The 15,897-nt window shown below is 39.7% G+C and overlaps 1 protein-coding gene across 3 annotated transcripts in view; it reads right to left on the reverse strand.

Moving 5' to 3' along the window:
- The window catches only part of whrna (whirlin a), a 193,069-nt gene that overhangs the window by 58,265 nt on the left and 118,907 nt on the right, over positions 1-15,897 (reverse strand). The gene's annotated exons all lie outside the window — the stretch shown is intronic.

Genomic DNA, 15,897 nt, shown 5'->3' on the forward strand with positions numbered 1-15,897 from the left:
CGTTGGCCATGCTTCAGCCTTAACAAAGCAATTAACAAATCCTACTCAATAATATCTGATTAACTCCAGTGACTGCCCCATAGCTCAAACTGAAGAGAAATAACAGGTAAATGCCAAGAGGATAGATTTCTGATAGAATCTATAAAAGGATACAAAAGAAGGATAGGGAGGAAATTGCTAGGGCTTTCAGAGATCTTTGTATCATCTTTAGCTGCATACAAGATCCTAGGGGACTAGAGAACAGCCATTGATGTCCCTTCGTTTAAGGGCAATGGGAACAGAGCAGGAAATTATAGGCAGGTACATCAGTGCCAAGAAAATTATTGGAGCAGATTCTTTTCTTTTTCAATCTTTTTATTAATTTCAAAATATAGAAACAAAACATAGCAATAATACAAATAGTAGGAGATATATTGTTACACTTAAAAAAGGTAATTGCAAAACCAAGTAGTGTAAATTAACAAAGCTCCCAAACATGTAGAACTAACCACGGATAATACAAAGCAAAAAAAAACTGGAAAAAAGAATCATGAAAAAGAAAAAAAAAACAAAACAAAAAAAAAAGCAAATCCCATCCCCAAAGAAAAACAAAATTAATCAACTAAACTGAAAGACTTGGGCAAAACTAACAACTTAAAAATGGAAAAGAAGAAAACCTTAGTGTCGACGACTCCATTCCCCTCCAACAACAGTACAGAGAAATAAAACAAGTTTGGAAATGATCAAATTACATCAAATGAAAATGCTGAATGAATGGCCTCCAAGTTTTTTCAAACTTAATGGAAGGGTCATAAACTGCACTTCTAATTTTCTCCAAATTCAAACACACCATAGTTTGTGAAAACCAATGAAATACAGTAGGAGGGTTAATCTCTTTCCAATTCAACAAAATGGACCTTCTAGCTATTAAAGTAAGAAATGCAATCATCCTTTGTGATGAAGAGGTTAAATTATTTAAGTCTATCATTGGTAGTCCAAAGATAGCAGTAATTGGATGAGGTTGTAAGTCTATATTTAGGACCGTTGAAATAACATCAAAAATATCTTTCCAATATTTCTCCAACAAGGGACATGACCAAAACATGTGGGTTAAAGAAGCTGTCTTGGAATGACATCTGTCACATATTGGGTTAATATAAGAGTAATAACGAGATAGTTTATCTTTGGACATATGAGCCCTGTGCACTACTTTAAACTGTATCAACCTATGCTTAGCACATACAGAGGATGAATTCACCAACTGAAGAATTTTTTCCCATTTTTCAGTTGGTATATTAATCTCAAGTTCTCTTTCCCAGTCAGCTTTAATTTTATTAGAAGCATCAGCACATAGATTCATATAATTATATTATATATAACTGCTACTACACTTTTCTGAGAGAGATTTAAATCTAAGATTTTTTCCAAAGTGTCCATTGGATATGGGTGTGGAAAATTAGGGGAGACAGTAATTAAAAAGTTTCTAATCTGTAGATATCTAAAAAAGTGAGATCTGGGTAAGTTATATTTATTAGAGAGTTGATCAAAAGACATAAAACAATTATCCAAAAATAAATCGCGAAAAGATATTATACCTTTGGTTTTCCAATCAAAGTAAGCTTGATCCATCGTGGAAGGTTGAAAAAGAAGATTTGATATAATGGGACTTGCTAGAATAAATCGATTAAACCCAAAAAATTTCCGGAATTGAAACCATATACGTAAAGTATGCTTAACTATTGGGTTGTTCATTTGTTTATATGATTTAAAAGAAGTGAAAGGAAGTAAAGTTCCTAAAACCAAACCCAAGGAAAACCCTTGTAATGAATTAGATTCAAGATTTACCCAATGAGGGTCTAAAGATGCGTCCAAATCTTGTAACCAAAATTTTAAATATCGAATATTAATTGCCCAATAATAGAATCTAAAATTCGGGAGGGCGAGCCCCCCCTCCTTTTTAGATTTCTGTAGATACTTTTTACCTAACCTAGGATTTTTATTCTGCCAAATATATGAGGAAATTTTTGAATCTACGTTATCAAAAAAAGATTTTGGGATAAAAATTGGAACCAATTGGAATATATACAAAAATTTGGGCAAAATGATCATCTTAATAGCATTAATCCGACCAATCAAAGACAAAGAGATTGGGGACCATTTGGTAAATAAAAGTTTAATCTGATCAATTAAAGGTAAAAAATTAGCTTTAAATAAATCTTTATATTTTTTCGTAATTGTTATCCCTAAATATATAAATGAATCAGTAACCAATTTAAATGGTAAATGTCCATAAATAGGTACATGCTTATTTAAAGGGAATAATTCACTCTTACTAAGATTCAATTTGTAACCAGAGAAGTTACTAAATTGAGCTAACAGATCTAGGATAGCAGGAATTGACTTCTCCGGGTTAGAGATGTATAACAACAAATCATCTGCATATAATGATAATTTACGTATTTCGTTTCCACAGGTAATACCAACAATATTTGGTGAGTCACGAATAGCAATTGCTAAAGGTTCAAGAGCAATATTAAATAGTAAAGGACTAAGAGGGCAACCTTGCCTAGTACCACGAAAAAGACGAAAAAAAGGAGATCTATAATTATTTGTACAAACCGAGGCTACTGGGGAGTAATATAACAATTTAATCCAAGATATAAATGTCAAATTAAAATTAAATTTCTCAAGAACATTAAATAAATAAGGCCATTCAACTCTGTCAAAGGCTATCTCAGCATCTAATGAGATAATACATTCCGGGGTAGTAAATGAGGGGGTGTAAACAATATTTATTAACGTCCTAATATTAAAGGATGAATAGCGATTTTTAATAAATCCGGTTTGATCCATGGAAATAATTTGAGGTAACACCTTCTCCAGTCTAGTTGCTAGAATTTTTGAAAAAATTTTAGAGTCTACATTCAGAAGAGATATCGGTCTGTATGATGCACAATCAGTAGGATCTTTATTCTTTTTAAGAATTAAGGAAATAGAGGCTTCATAAAACGATTGTGGTAATTTACCTAAACTGATTGCTTCCTTGAATATTCTAGACAACTTAGAAGAAAGAATGGAGGAAAAAAATTTTAAAAATTCCACTGTAAACCCATCCGGACCAGGTGCTTTACCGGAATTCAATGATGAGATTGCAGTTGTTATTTCTTCCTCCGAAATGGAAGTTTCTAATGATAGGCAATCTTTGGGTGATATTTTCGGAAAACTCAATTTACTTAAAAAATCATGCATGAAATTAGAATCATGAGGAAAATCAGAGTGATATAAAGAGGTATAAAATTCTTGAAAGGTTTGGTTTATCCCAACATGATCAACTGTGAAAGTATCATCCTGTTTGCGAATCTTAGTAATTTGATGTTTAACCGAATCAAATTTCAATTGGTTAGCCAGTAATTTACCCGATTTATCACTATGAATATAAAAATCACTTCTAGTTCTCATTAATTGATTTTCGATCGAGGATGTTAATAATAAGCTATGTTCCAATTGGAGTTCAACTCTGTGTTTGTACAGCTCCTTACTGGGAGAAATAGCATATTTTTTATCGACTTCTTTAATTTTATCAACCAACAGAAGTATTTCATTGTTAATACGTCTTTTCAAACCAGCCGAATAGGAAATAATCTGACCACGGATATAAGCTTTAAAGGCGTCCCAAACAGTTCCATTGGAAACTTCTTCCGTAGTATTAGTTGAAAAGAAGAAATCAATCTGCTCCTTTATAAATTTGACAAAGTCCTGATCTTGAAGCAAAATAGGGTTAAATCGCCATTGTCTGCTAGTACAAGAGGTGTCCATTAACTTGATGGAAAGTTTCATTGGAGCATGATCTGAAATAGCAATAATGTCATAATTACAATCAACTACATATGGAATCAAACGAGAGTCAATCAGGAAATAATCAATTCGGGAAAAAGAACGATGTACATGTGAAAAAAAGGAGAATTCCTTATCATTTGGATGTAGAAATCTCCAAATTTCTGAAATCCCAGAATCCAACATAAAAGAGTTAATAATAGTAGCCGACTTATTCGGTAAAGCCGGACTACCTATGGATCTGTCCAACATGGGATTCAAACATAAATTAAAATCACCGCCCATTATCAACATATACTCGTTTAAATTAGGAAAGGAAGTGAGTAAGTGTTTAAAAAATTCAGGATAATCCACATTCGGAGCATAAACATTAACCATAGCGACCTTTTTATTAAAAAGTACCCCAGTAATTAACAGAAATCTGCCATTAGGATCTGAAATAATGTCTTGATGAATAAGTGTAATTGAGGGATCAATAAAAATTGAAACGCCTTTAATTTTGGCTTGAGCATTTGAATGGTATTGTTGTTCTTTCCAAAACTTAAAGAAGCATTGATTGTCCTCTTTCCTTACATGAGTCTCTTGTGCAAAAATAATATGAGCATTCAGTCTTTGGAACACTTTGAAAATCTTTTTCCGTTTTATTGGATGGTTTAAACCATTTGTATTCCAAGAGACAAAACTAATAGTATGAGCCATAACTGAAAATTATCCCTTTGGTAAGTAAGGGGTTAACCACAATGTGAGCTCATGAAATCGGAAGAGGAATACATGATTAGAGAGGAACCGGAAATCTCGACACTGCGGACATCTTTATAGTTCTGAATCAGCCCAATAGAAAAAATTAGAAAAGAAAAAGACTACCCCTTCCCCCAACCCCAAGTAGAACCCCGAACTAAGCCAGAGAAGGCTGAAGAAAGCACTAACTAATACCAACTTTAACCCCATTTCTGCAGGGGGCAACTCCAAAAATATATGTTAAATAGGTGACCTCCCGAAGACCAATATATGTGAAAAATAAACAGTATAGTAAATTAGTCTACATAGTAAAAATTACTAAAATATATGAAATATAAAAACAGTATCAGTACATATAATTAGTTAATTATAAGCGAGTAAATAAAAAATCGCTTCCAAAAAAAGAAAAAAGAGTTATGGGAAGAAGAAGCATAAGAGCATGGCGTCCCAAAAAAAAACAAAGGAGATTATACAAAAAGAAAGACAAGTCGCCATTTTAATTATGCGAAAACCAAAAATAGGAAACATATAACTAAAAATGACCGTCGGATCAGATCATTAATAATAACGAAAAAGGAAAAGTTAAAACAAAAGGTTAACTAAGGGAAAATGATGTTATTCACAGGAGATAAATATTCTATAAAGTTATAGAATAACCACTATAGTAATAAACAAAGAACAAAAATCTTAGACTTATAAAAAACCTTCATCGCACGGTAGTAGAAGGTTTATTTTAAAGAAAAACACCAGAGAGAAAAAAAATTGGTGCTGGAAGCACCAGACACAGACTGAGAGAGGGTGTCTGTATCAGATGGGAAATTATCATCCAAAAAGCTCCGAGCAGCAGTTGTAGAATGGAAGACACGACCATTTCCATCGGGAAGAGAGATTCTGAGTCGTGCAGGGTACAGTAGTGCTGGTTTGAGATTTTTTTGATAGCATTCCGACATTAGAGGTTTAAAAGTCAGTCGTTCCTTCATCACTTCAGGACTGTAGTCTTGAACTATCCTGAAGGAATGCTGGCGATACTTGATCATCCCTTGTCGACGAGCAGTCTGGAGAAGCTGTTCTTTAACATTAACATAATGGAAACAAAGAATAACTGGTCTGGGTTTGGAAACAGCCGCTGCTGACTTTATCCACGGTATACGATGGGCGCGGTCAAGTAATGGAGGATCGTTGGGAAAAACTGAACCGAACGAATCCTTTAAAAGTTGAGCAAAGAATATTGCAGGATCTCCAACCTCAACGTCCTCCGGTAAGCCAATTAAACGTAAATTTTGTCTTCTCGATCGATTCTCAAGATCAATAACTTTGGATTTAAGTTGTTGGAGCTGTTTAGTAGTCGAAGCTAGATTCTTCTCTAAGATCTCAACTTTTGTATCCGTCTTCTGAGATTTAGTATCCAGCTCAGAAATTTTTGCATCGTGTTTTTGAACATCAGAATTCAGGGATTTCAAAGAATCCATGATTGATTTTAAACCTTCATTGAGGCTTTGACGATGTTGTTCAAATTGAGCAGTTAAACTTTCAGATAATTTTATCCGATGCTGCTCAAACATTTCCTCCAAACACTTCATCATAACTTCGTAAGTTAATTCCATTTGTTTAGAGTCACCTTTCTTCTTTCCTCCGTTCCCATCAGCGTCTTTCCCATCTTTGGTTTTAGATCTCGTACTCATTTCTTTAAGCTCAAAAGTTGCAATTGACAAAAGGAAATCAATTAATCAGTAAGTCAGGGAGATAAAGTAAGTCTTCTGGTGTACTTAAAGTTGATTAGATCAAGGAGATCATAGGTTACAAAGGATAACGGAAGTGGAGCGAAGCCAGAGAGACGACCTCACTCCATGAGCGATCCCTGCAGAATTGGAGCAGATTCTTACAGACAGGAAAAACATGAACTTATTAGGGATGTCAGCATGGCTTTGTGTGGGGAAGTACCATTGCAGAGAATTGATTGGGTTTTTTGAGGAAGCGATGAAGATGATTGATCACAGTAGGACAGTGGATAGAATGCATTTGCAAAGATGTTGTTCCTAGAGGTAAGTGGGACCAACATGACTTGGTAAATTTTTACAAAATTTGCCTTGCCATGGAAGACAGAGGTGTTCTTCTGACTGGAAGTCTGTGACCAGTGGTTTTCTGCCAGGTTCAGTGCCGGCACCTCTGCTATCCTTGATATAAATCTAGAAATTAAATCAGATAAAGGAAGGCAAGCATAATGTTAGCATTCATTTAGGGAGGACTAGAATATAAAAGCAAGGATAAAATGCTGAGGTTTTATAGGCATTGTTCAGACTGGACTTGGAGTATTGTGAGCAAATTTAGGCCCCTTATCTAAGAAAGGATGTGATAGCATACGACAGGATCCATAGGAGGTTCACGAGAAATATCCAGGGAATGATAAGGTTAATATATGATGAGTATTTGATGGGTCTAGGCCTGTACTCACTGGAGATTAGAAGAAGGAGGGTTATCTCAATGAAACCTATCAAAAATTGAAAGGCCTAGATAGAGTAGAAGTGGAGAGTATGTTTCCTATAGTGGGGAAGTCTGGGAGCAGATGGCACAGCCTCAGAATAGAGGGACGCCTGTTTAGAACAGTGGTGAGGAGAGAGGAATTCATTGTCAGATACCTGTGGAGGCCATTTCAGTGCAGGCTGATAGGATGTCAAAGCTTATAGGGAGAGAGCGGGAAATCTTATGATTTTATGCTCTACAATATTCATGGTCACATTAGTAAGTATGCATATGACATGAAAATTTGTTGCCAAAGCTCAGGGCAGTCGAGTTCAGAGTTCAATTCTGTGCCATTTTTCTATGTCCTGTGTATTTCCTGGCTTGTGTTTCCTCTTTAACTTGTGTTGCAGTGCTCTGGGACACTTGTAATTACCCTTCCATTGCTGGCTTCTGCTGAGGATGCTTTAAAACAAGGCCACTGCCACCCCCTTTCTCCCATTCTGCAGCCAGCACTACCATACCATATGTCACCCTTTTCCCCTTTACCTTAACAAATACCTTTGGTTTGTAATTCCTGTTGCGGCCTGACTCTTTCGTGTTACTCCCTGAGAGACGAGGTTGTAACGTAATGGGGGCTTGTCCAATTTTTTTTTCATTTTGAAAGAATGGGCCTAAGTTGTGTTTGCCCATTTATTTGTTTGTTACATTGTTTTGTGGTGTGGTGTGCTGTTGCTTTGCCATTTATCTCCCTTTTGGTACAACTGCTGCTGGGTGAGTACGGTAGTATGAGTGCTGTTAAGTTAACTAATGCATGAGCACCCTATTTAGTTAGGGGAGTGTTCCAGCTGGACTGAGAAATCAGTTCTTCCTATGGTTCACTTCTTTATTATTTTTTCCTTTATTGTTTTTGAGGTTATCCTGGATAGAGACTTGTTTTCTGGAAGGTGTAAGCGTTTCGGTACCGCATGACCATTAGCCTATGCTTCCTGAAGTTTTGCTTTTCAAGTCACCTCTTGCCTGGCACACCTCAGAAGATAAGATAGAGCAAAGTCTAGGCAGGTTATTAGGCCGTAAGACATTGGAGCAGAATTAGGCCATTCAGCTCATCGAGTACTGGGGGGCAGGGCTGCTCATTTTTGTGTTTGTTTAGATCTGCACTTATTGTCTATTGTTTAGATTAGCATTCAATGGCCATACTTTGAAGGGGGGAATGAGAGTGAAAGCAATGGTGAATTAGTTAAACGGTGGCTCCATGATTGGCTTCTATGTGAAGCTTTATCTTTAAACTTTGTAAACTAGTATCAAGTTTTGATATTTAGGATGACTGGCAGGCTCCTTTAGAGAATTGTGGTGCATGTCTGGGCTAGGTAATCCACCTTGACTGCCCTGGTTCTATTTCTGTAATTGTGGCCTTGATGGCTATTTTGTACAGAGAGCAAAATTTGCTGCATTCTGTGTATAGGTAGCTGTCTGCTGTACAGGATCCTCCTGCGTTGTGTACATATTCAATTAGTGTTGCTTTGTGTTAAGCAACCCATTCATATGTTTGTGCTGATCTCTGTACTCTGTCAGTACTTCAGTGTAGTGTAGGAAAACTTTTAAATATGGCATTTCTTGAAGAGTTCTGAGGAGCTTCTTGAGCTGTTTACAAAAGATCAACTTTTGTAGCTGGCTTCTCAGTACAAAATTGAGTTTACCAGCACTGAAAAATGATTAAAAGAGAGCGTAGAGAGAAGGTCCTTGGGAAACTGAAAGGCCTGAAGGGAAATAAGTCACCTGAACCAGATGGTGTATACCCCAAAGTTCTAAACCAGGTGGCTGAAGAGATTGTGGAGGCATTAGTAATGATCTTTCAATAATCACTAGATCCTGGAATGGTTCCGGAAGATGGAAAATTGCAAATGTCACTCCACTCTTCAAGAAGAGAGAAAGGCTGAAGAAAGGAAACTATAGGTCAGTTAGTCTAACTTCAGTGGTTACGAAGACATTGGAGTCTATTATTAAGGATGAGGTCTCAGGGTACTTGGAGACACATGATAAAATAGGCCATAGTCAGCATGGTTTCCTCAAGGGAAAATCTTGACTGATAAATCTGTTAGAATTCATTGAAGAAACAACAAGCACGATACATAAAAGAGAATCAGTTGATGTTGTGTACTTGGATTTTCAGAAGGCCTTTGTCAAGGTGCCACACATGAGGCTGCTTAACAAGCTACGATCTCATGGTATTACAGGAAATATTCTTGCATGGATAAAGCAGTGGCTCATTGGCAGGAGGCAGAGTGGTTGACTGCTGGTGACTCGTGGTGTTCCACAGGGGTCTGTGTTGGGACTGATTCTTTTTCCATCAAATTGGTCTAAGGAGGGCCAACTGAAAGTCTTGAATGACTACTGTCCGGTGGTTCTGACCTCACACATCATGAAGACCCTAGAGAGCCTGCTCCTGGCTCACCTCCAATCCCTGGTCAGTTCAGCCCTCAATCCCCTGCAGTTTGCCTACCAGGAGCACAATGGAGTCGACAATGCTGTCATCTACCTGTTGAACAAACAGAGCCTACTACCATTTGGATAAGCAGAGAAGCACTGTGAGGATTTTGTTTCTTGATTTCACAAGTGGCTTCAATACTGTACAACCCTCTTTGCTCAGGGGAAAGCTCCGTTCAATGCAGATTAGCACTTCTAGTGTATCCTGGATAATGGACTACCTGACTGGCAGACCATAGTTCATACGGCTTCAGAGCTGTGTGTCAGACATGGGTTTAAGCAGCACTGGAGCCCCACAGGGGACTGTACTGGCTCCCTTCCTGTTTATCCTGTACTGTATTCCTCAGATTTTAGATACAACATTGTCATATCATGGGATGAGTTGCAGTGCAATAAAGTTGCAGTGAAATCAAAGTGAAAAATACCAAATACTGGTCTTAAGGTGTTATACTTAAATGCACGCAGCATAAGGAACAAGGTGAATGATCTTGTCGTACAGCTATAGATTGGCAGGTATGATATTGTGGCCATCAATGAGACGTGGCTAAAGGATGCATGTCTCTGGGAGCTGAACGTCCAAGGATACACGGTGTATCGGAAGGATAGGAAGGTAGGCAGAGGGGGAGGCGTGGCTTTATTGGTAAGAAATGATATTAAGTCATTAGAAAGAGGTGGTATAGGATCGGAAGGTGCAGAATCTTTATGGGTTGAACTAATAAATCACAGGGGTAAGAGGACCCTGATGGCAGTTATTTATAGGCCTCCAAACAGCTGCAGTGATGTGGACTACAAATTACAACAGGAAATAGAAAAGGCTTGTCAGAAGGGCGGTGTTATGATAATTGTGGGGGATTTTAACAAGCGAGTGGATTGGGAAAATCAGGTCAGCACTGGATCTCAAGAGAGAGAATTTGTAGAATGTCTGCGAGATGGCTTTTTAGAACAGCTTGTTGTTGAGCCCACTAGGGGATCGGCTGTACTGGATTGGGTATTGTGTAATGAACTGGAGGTAATTAGAGAGATTGAGGTGAAGGAACCCTTAGGAGACAATGATCATAACATGATTGAGTTCACTGTGAAATTTGAAAAAGAGAAGCCGAAATCTGATGTGTCGGTATTTCAGTGGAGTAAAGGAAATTACAGTGGCATTATAGAGGAACTGGCCAAAGTTGACTGAAAAGGGACACTGCGGGAAAGACAGCAGAGCAGCAGTGGCTGGAATTTACGCGAGAAGTGAGGAAGGTGCAAGACAGGTATATTCCAAAAAAGAAGAAATTTTCGAGTGGAGAAAGGATGCAACCGTGCTTGACAAGAGAAGTCAAAGCCAAAGTTAAAGCAAAGGAGAGGGCATACAAGGAAGCAAAAATTAGTGGGAAGACAGAGGATTGGGAAGTTTTTAAAAGCTTACAAAAGAAAACTAAGAAGGTCATTAAGAGGGAAAAGATGAACTACGAAAGGAAGCTAGCAAATAATATCAAAGAGGATACCAAAAGCTTTTTCAAGTATATAAAGAGTAAAAGACAGGTGAGAGTAGATTATAGGACCGATAGAAAATAACGCTGGAGAAATTGTAATGGGAGATAAGGAGATAAGGAGTCGGTGGAGGAACAGAACCGAGTATTTTGCATCAGTCTTCACTGAGGAAGACATCAGCAATATACCGGACACTCAAGGGTGGCAGGGAAAAGAAGTGTGCGCAGTCACAATTACGACAGAGAAAGTACTCAGGAAGCTGAATAGTCTAAAGGTAGATAAATCTCCCGGACCAGATGGAATGCACCCTCATGTTCTGAAGGAAGTAGCTGTGGAGATTGCAGAGGCATTAGCGATGATCTTTCAAAAGTCGATAGTTTCTGGCATGGTTCTGGAGGACTGGAAGATTGCAAATGTCACTCCGCTATTTAAGGGGGCAAGGAAGCAAAAAGGAAACTATAGACCTGTTGGCTTGACATCGGTGGTTGGGAAGTTGTTGGAGTCGATTGTCAAGGATGAGGTTACAGAGTACCTGGAAGCATATGACAAGATTGGCAGAACTCAGCACGGTTTCCTTAAAGGAAAATCCTGCCTGACCAACCTATTATAATTTTTTGAGGAAATTACAAGTAGGCTAGACAAGGGAGATGCAGTGGATGATGCATATTTGGATTTTCAGAAGGCCTTTGACAAGGTGCCACATATGAGGCTACTTAACAAGATAAGAGCCCATGGAATTAAGGGAAAGTTACATACGTGGATAGAGCGTTGGTGATTGGCAGGAAACAGAGAGTGGGAATAAAGGGATCCTATTCTGGTTGGCTGCCGGTTACCAGTGGTGTTCCACAGGGGTCCGTGTTGGGGCCGCTTCTTTTTACGTTGTACATCAACGATTTGGATTATGGAATAGATGGCTTTGTGGCTAAGTTTGCTGATGATACACTGATAGGTGGAGTGGCCGGTAGAGCTGAGGAAACGGAGAGTCTGCAGAGAGACTTGGATAGATTGGAAGAATGGGCACAGAAGTGGCAAATGAAATACAATGTTGGAAAGTGTCTGGTTATGCACTTTGACAGAAGAAATAAACGGGCAGACTATTATTTAAATTGGGAGAGAATTCAAAGTTCTGAGATGCAACGGGACTTGGGAGTCCTCGTGCAGGATACCCTTAAGGTTAACCTCCACGTTGAGTCGGTGGTGAAGAAGGCGAAGGCAATGTTGGCATTCATTTCTACAGGAATAGAGTATAGGAGCAGGGATGTGATGTTGAGGCTCTATAAGGCACTGGTGAGACCTCACTTGGAGTACTGTGGGCAGTTTTGGTCTCCTTATTTAAGAAAAGATGTGCTGACGTTGGAGAAGGTACAGAGAAGATTCACTGGAATGATTCCAGGAATGAGAGGGTTAACATATGAGGAACGTTTGTCCGCTCTTGGACTGTATTCCTTGGAGTTTAGAAGAATGAGGGCGGACCTCATAGAAACATTTCGAATGTCGAAAGGCATGGACAGAGTGGATGTGGCAAAGTTGTTTCCCATGTTGGGGGAGTCTAGTACGAGAGGGCATGACTTAAGGATTGAAGGACGCCCATTCAGAACAGAGATGCGAAGAAATTTTTTTAGCCAGAGGGTGGTGAATCTATGGAATTTGTTGCCACAGGTGGCAGTGGAGGCCAAGTCATTGGGTGTATTTAAGGCAGAGATTGATAGGCATCTGAGTAGCCAAGGCATCAAAGGTTATGTTGAGAAGGCGGGGGAGTGGGACTAAATGGGAGAATGGATCAGCTTATGATAAATGGCGGAGCAGACTCGATGAGCCGAATGGCCGACTTCTGCTCCATTGTCTTATGGTCTTATGGTCATGTCATCTGCAGAAATTCACTGATGACTCAGCAATAGTTGGGTGTATAAAGGGAAGATGCAAGGATGTTAAGTGGTACAAGCTGAATCACCCGCAGCTCAACATTAGGAAGACTGAGCCTGCATTGCTCCCTGATACTATTGATGGTGAGGGTGTTGATGTGGTGAGGACCTACAGGTACTTAGGGCTACATCTGGATAACAGACTTAGACCACAAGAACATAGGAGCAGAATTTGGCCATTCAGCCCATCGAGTCTGCTCCACCATTCCATCATGGATGATCCCAGATCCCACCCAACCCCACACACTTGCCCCCTCCCCATGTCTTTTGATGTCCTTTGATCAACTTCCACCTTAAATATACACACAGAGTTGGCCTCCACCGCAGTCTGGGGCAGAGCATTCAATAGATTCTTTACTCTCTGGCTAAAAAAATTTCCTCCTTACGGCTGTGCCCTCTAGTTCTGGATACCCACACCATAAGAACCATCCTCTCCACATTCACCCTGTCTAGTCCTTTCAACATTCGGTAGTTATCAATGAGATTCCCCACACATTCTTCTAAATTCCACTGAGTACAGGCCCAAAGCTGTGAAATGCTTCTTGTACGTTAACCCCTTCATTCCCGGAATCAGCTTCGTGAACCTCCTCTGGACTCTTTCCCCAATAACAACACATTCTTTCTGAGATTTGGGGCCGAAAATTGTTGACAATACTCTAAGAGCAGCAATATTTCTTTGCTTTTACATTCTATTCCCCTTGAAATAAATGCCAACTTTGCATTTTCCTTCTTTACCACAGACTCAATCTGTAAATTAACCTTCTGGGAGTGGAGCATGAGGACTCCTAAGTCTGTCTGCACCTCTGATGTTTGGATATTCTCCCCATTCAGATAATAAGCCACACTATTATTCCTTTTACCAAAATGCATGATCATACATTTCCCAGCACTGTATTCCATCTCCCACTTTTTAATCCATTCTTCCAATTTGTCTCAGTCTTGCTGCAATCACATTGCTTCCTCAGCACTATCTACCCCTCCACCTATCTTTGTATCATCTGCAAACTTTGTCACAAAGCCATCAATTCCATTATCTAAATCATTGACAAGCAACGTGAAAAGTAGCGGTCCCAGTACTGACCCCTGAGGAACACCACTGGTCACCAGCAGCCAACCAGAAAAAGCCCCTTTTATTTCCACTCGCTGCCTCCTGCCTGTTAGCCATTCTGCTATCCAAGCCAGTATCTTTCCTGTAACACATAGGATTTTATCTTGTTAAGCAGCCTCATGTGTGGCACCTTATCAAACGCTTTCTTAAAATCCAAGTAAATAACATCCACTGCCTCTCCTTTGTCCATCCTGTTTGTTACTTCCTTGAAGAATTCCAACAGATTTGTCAGGCAAGATTTCCCTTTACAGAATCCATGCTGACTTTGACTTTTTTTTTTGATTATGAGAACACTCAGTCCTCCAGAAATGCACACATGCATTAAGAAATGATACAATGTTTCTCCAGAGTGATATCACAGAAAACAGGACAGACCAAAGACTAACACTGACAGAACCACATAATTATAACATATAGTTACAGCAGTGCAAAACAATACCATAATTTGATGAAGAACAAACCATGGGCACGGAAGTCCCGAGTCGATTGACTCCCGAGTTCCCGGTAGCAGGCGGCAAAAGGGAGAAACTCCCTGCTGTAAACCTCCAGGCACCGTCAACTTGCTGATACCTTGGAAGCAGCCGACCCCAACCGACACTAAGTCCATCCGTCGGAAAACTTCGAGCCTCCGACCAGCCTCTCCGATACAGCCTCTCAAGCGCCATCCTCTGCCGAGCGCCTTCGACCTCTCCCTGGCCGCTGAAACACGCAGGCCTTCAGGCCTTCAGCTCCAAAGATTCCGGTTACACACAGTAGCAGCGGGAGCGAAGCGGGCATTTCAGAAATTTTCCAGATGTTCCTCCGTGCTCTCACGTCTATCTCCATCAAATCAGAATTGTGCACGGTCCCTTACTTGACAGATAACAGATATTCATCACCGAAGTGGCCACGCGCGCTGCCGTCGCACCGCCGTCTTCTCCCCCATCTTCTCCCCCCTTATCATTAGTTTCCAAGAACCTTGAAACCTCATCCTTAATAATAGACTCCAGCACTTTCCCAACCATTGAGGCAAGGCTAACTGGCCTATAACTTCTTTTCTTTTGCCTTCCTCCCTTCTGAAAGAGTGGAGTGACATTTGCGGGACCATGCCAGAATCAAGTGATTCTTGAAAGACTTGATTGCAGCACCAACAGATTGTACAAGAAGGGCCAGAGTCACCTCTATTTCCTGAGGAGACTGAGATTCTTCGCAGTATGCAGGCCTCTCCTTCATGAGTTCTACCAGTCTGTTGTTGCCAGTACAATCTGTTGCGGTGGTGTGCTGGGGCAATGGCATCAACACGGGTGATGACAACAGGCTCAATAAACTGACGAGAAAGGCTGGCTCTGTTTTAGGAGTGAAACTAAACAGTGGAGGGTATGGTAGAACAAAGGGCTATACAGAAAATATTGGCAGTTCTGGACAATGTTTCACAACCTTTGCATGCCACCTTGGTTAAACAGTAATAAACTAAGACAACTGCGCTGCTCCAAAGAGTGCTACATGAGGTCATTCTTGCCCGCAGCCATTGGGCTCTATAATGTCAACCTACAGGCGGGGAAGTGATGACACCCTCCTGTTAGACTGTTTGTGGTAATTTATTTTTTTTTTAATTCTTTCTACTTCTCTTCTAATATTTATACTGTGACACAGTCATTTCCTCTGGGATCAAAATTATCTATCTATGAAATATGTCTACACTCTGCTTTTGCAGTGTTTTGAAAGGTAAGGCTCAGCAAGCCTACTCTGCTCTAAGCTTTGAAAAGAGCTCAGATTATGCAACACACACACAAAGTCTAAGAAGCTATCTTGAAGTCTTGCGAGTTGGTTCCTGAGTTTTAAAGCCAGCGCTTTAGGAGCTATAGTAAGCTTGACCAGTAAACGTATGTTCAGATTGCCAGAGACAAAAAGAGCAACACA

This window comes from Mobula birostris, chromosome 22 (assembly GCF_030028105.1).
Source record: "Mobula birostris isolate sMobBir1 chromosome 22, sMobBir1.hap1, whole genome shotgun sequence".
Taxonomy (NCBI): Eukaryota; Metazoa; Chordata; class Chondrichthyes; order Myliobatiformes; family Myliobatidae; genus Mobula; species Mobula birostris.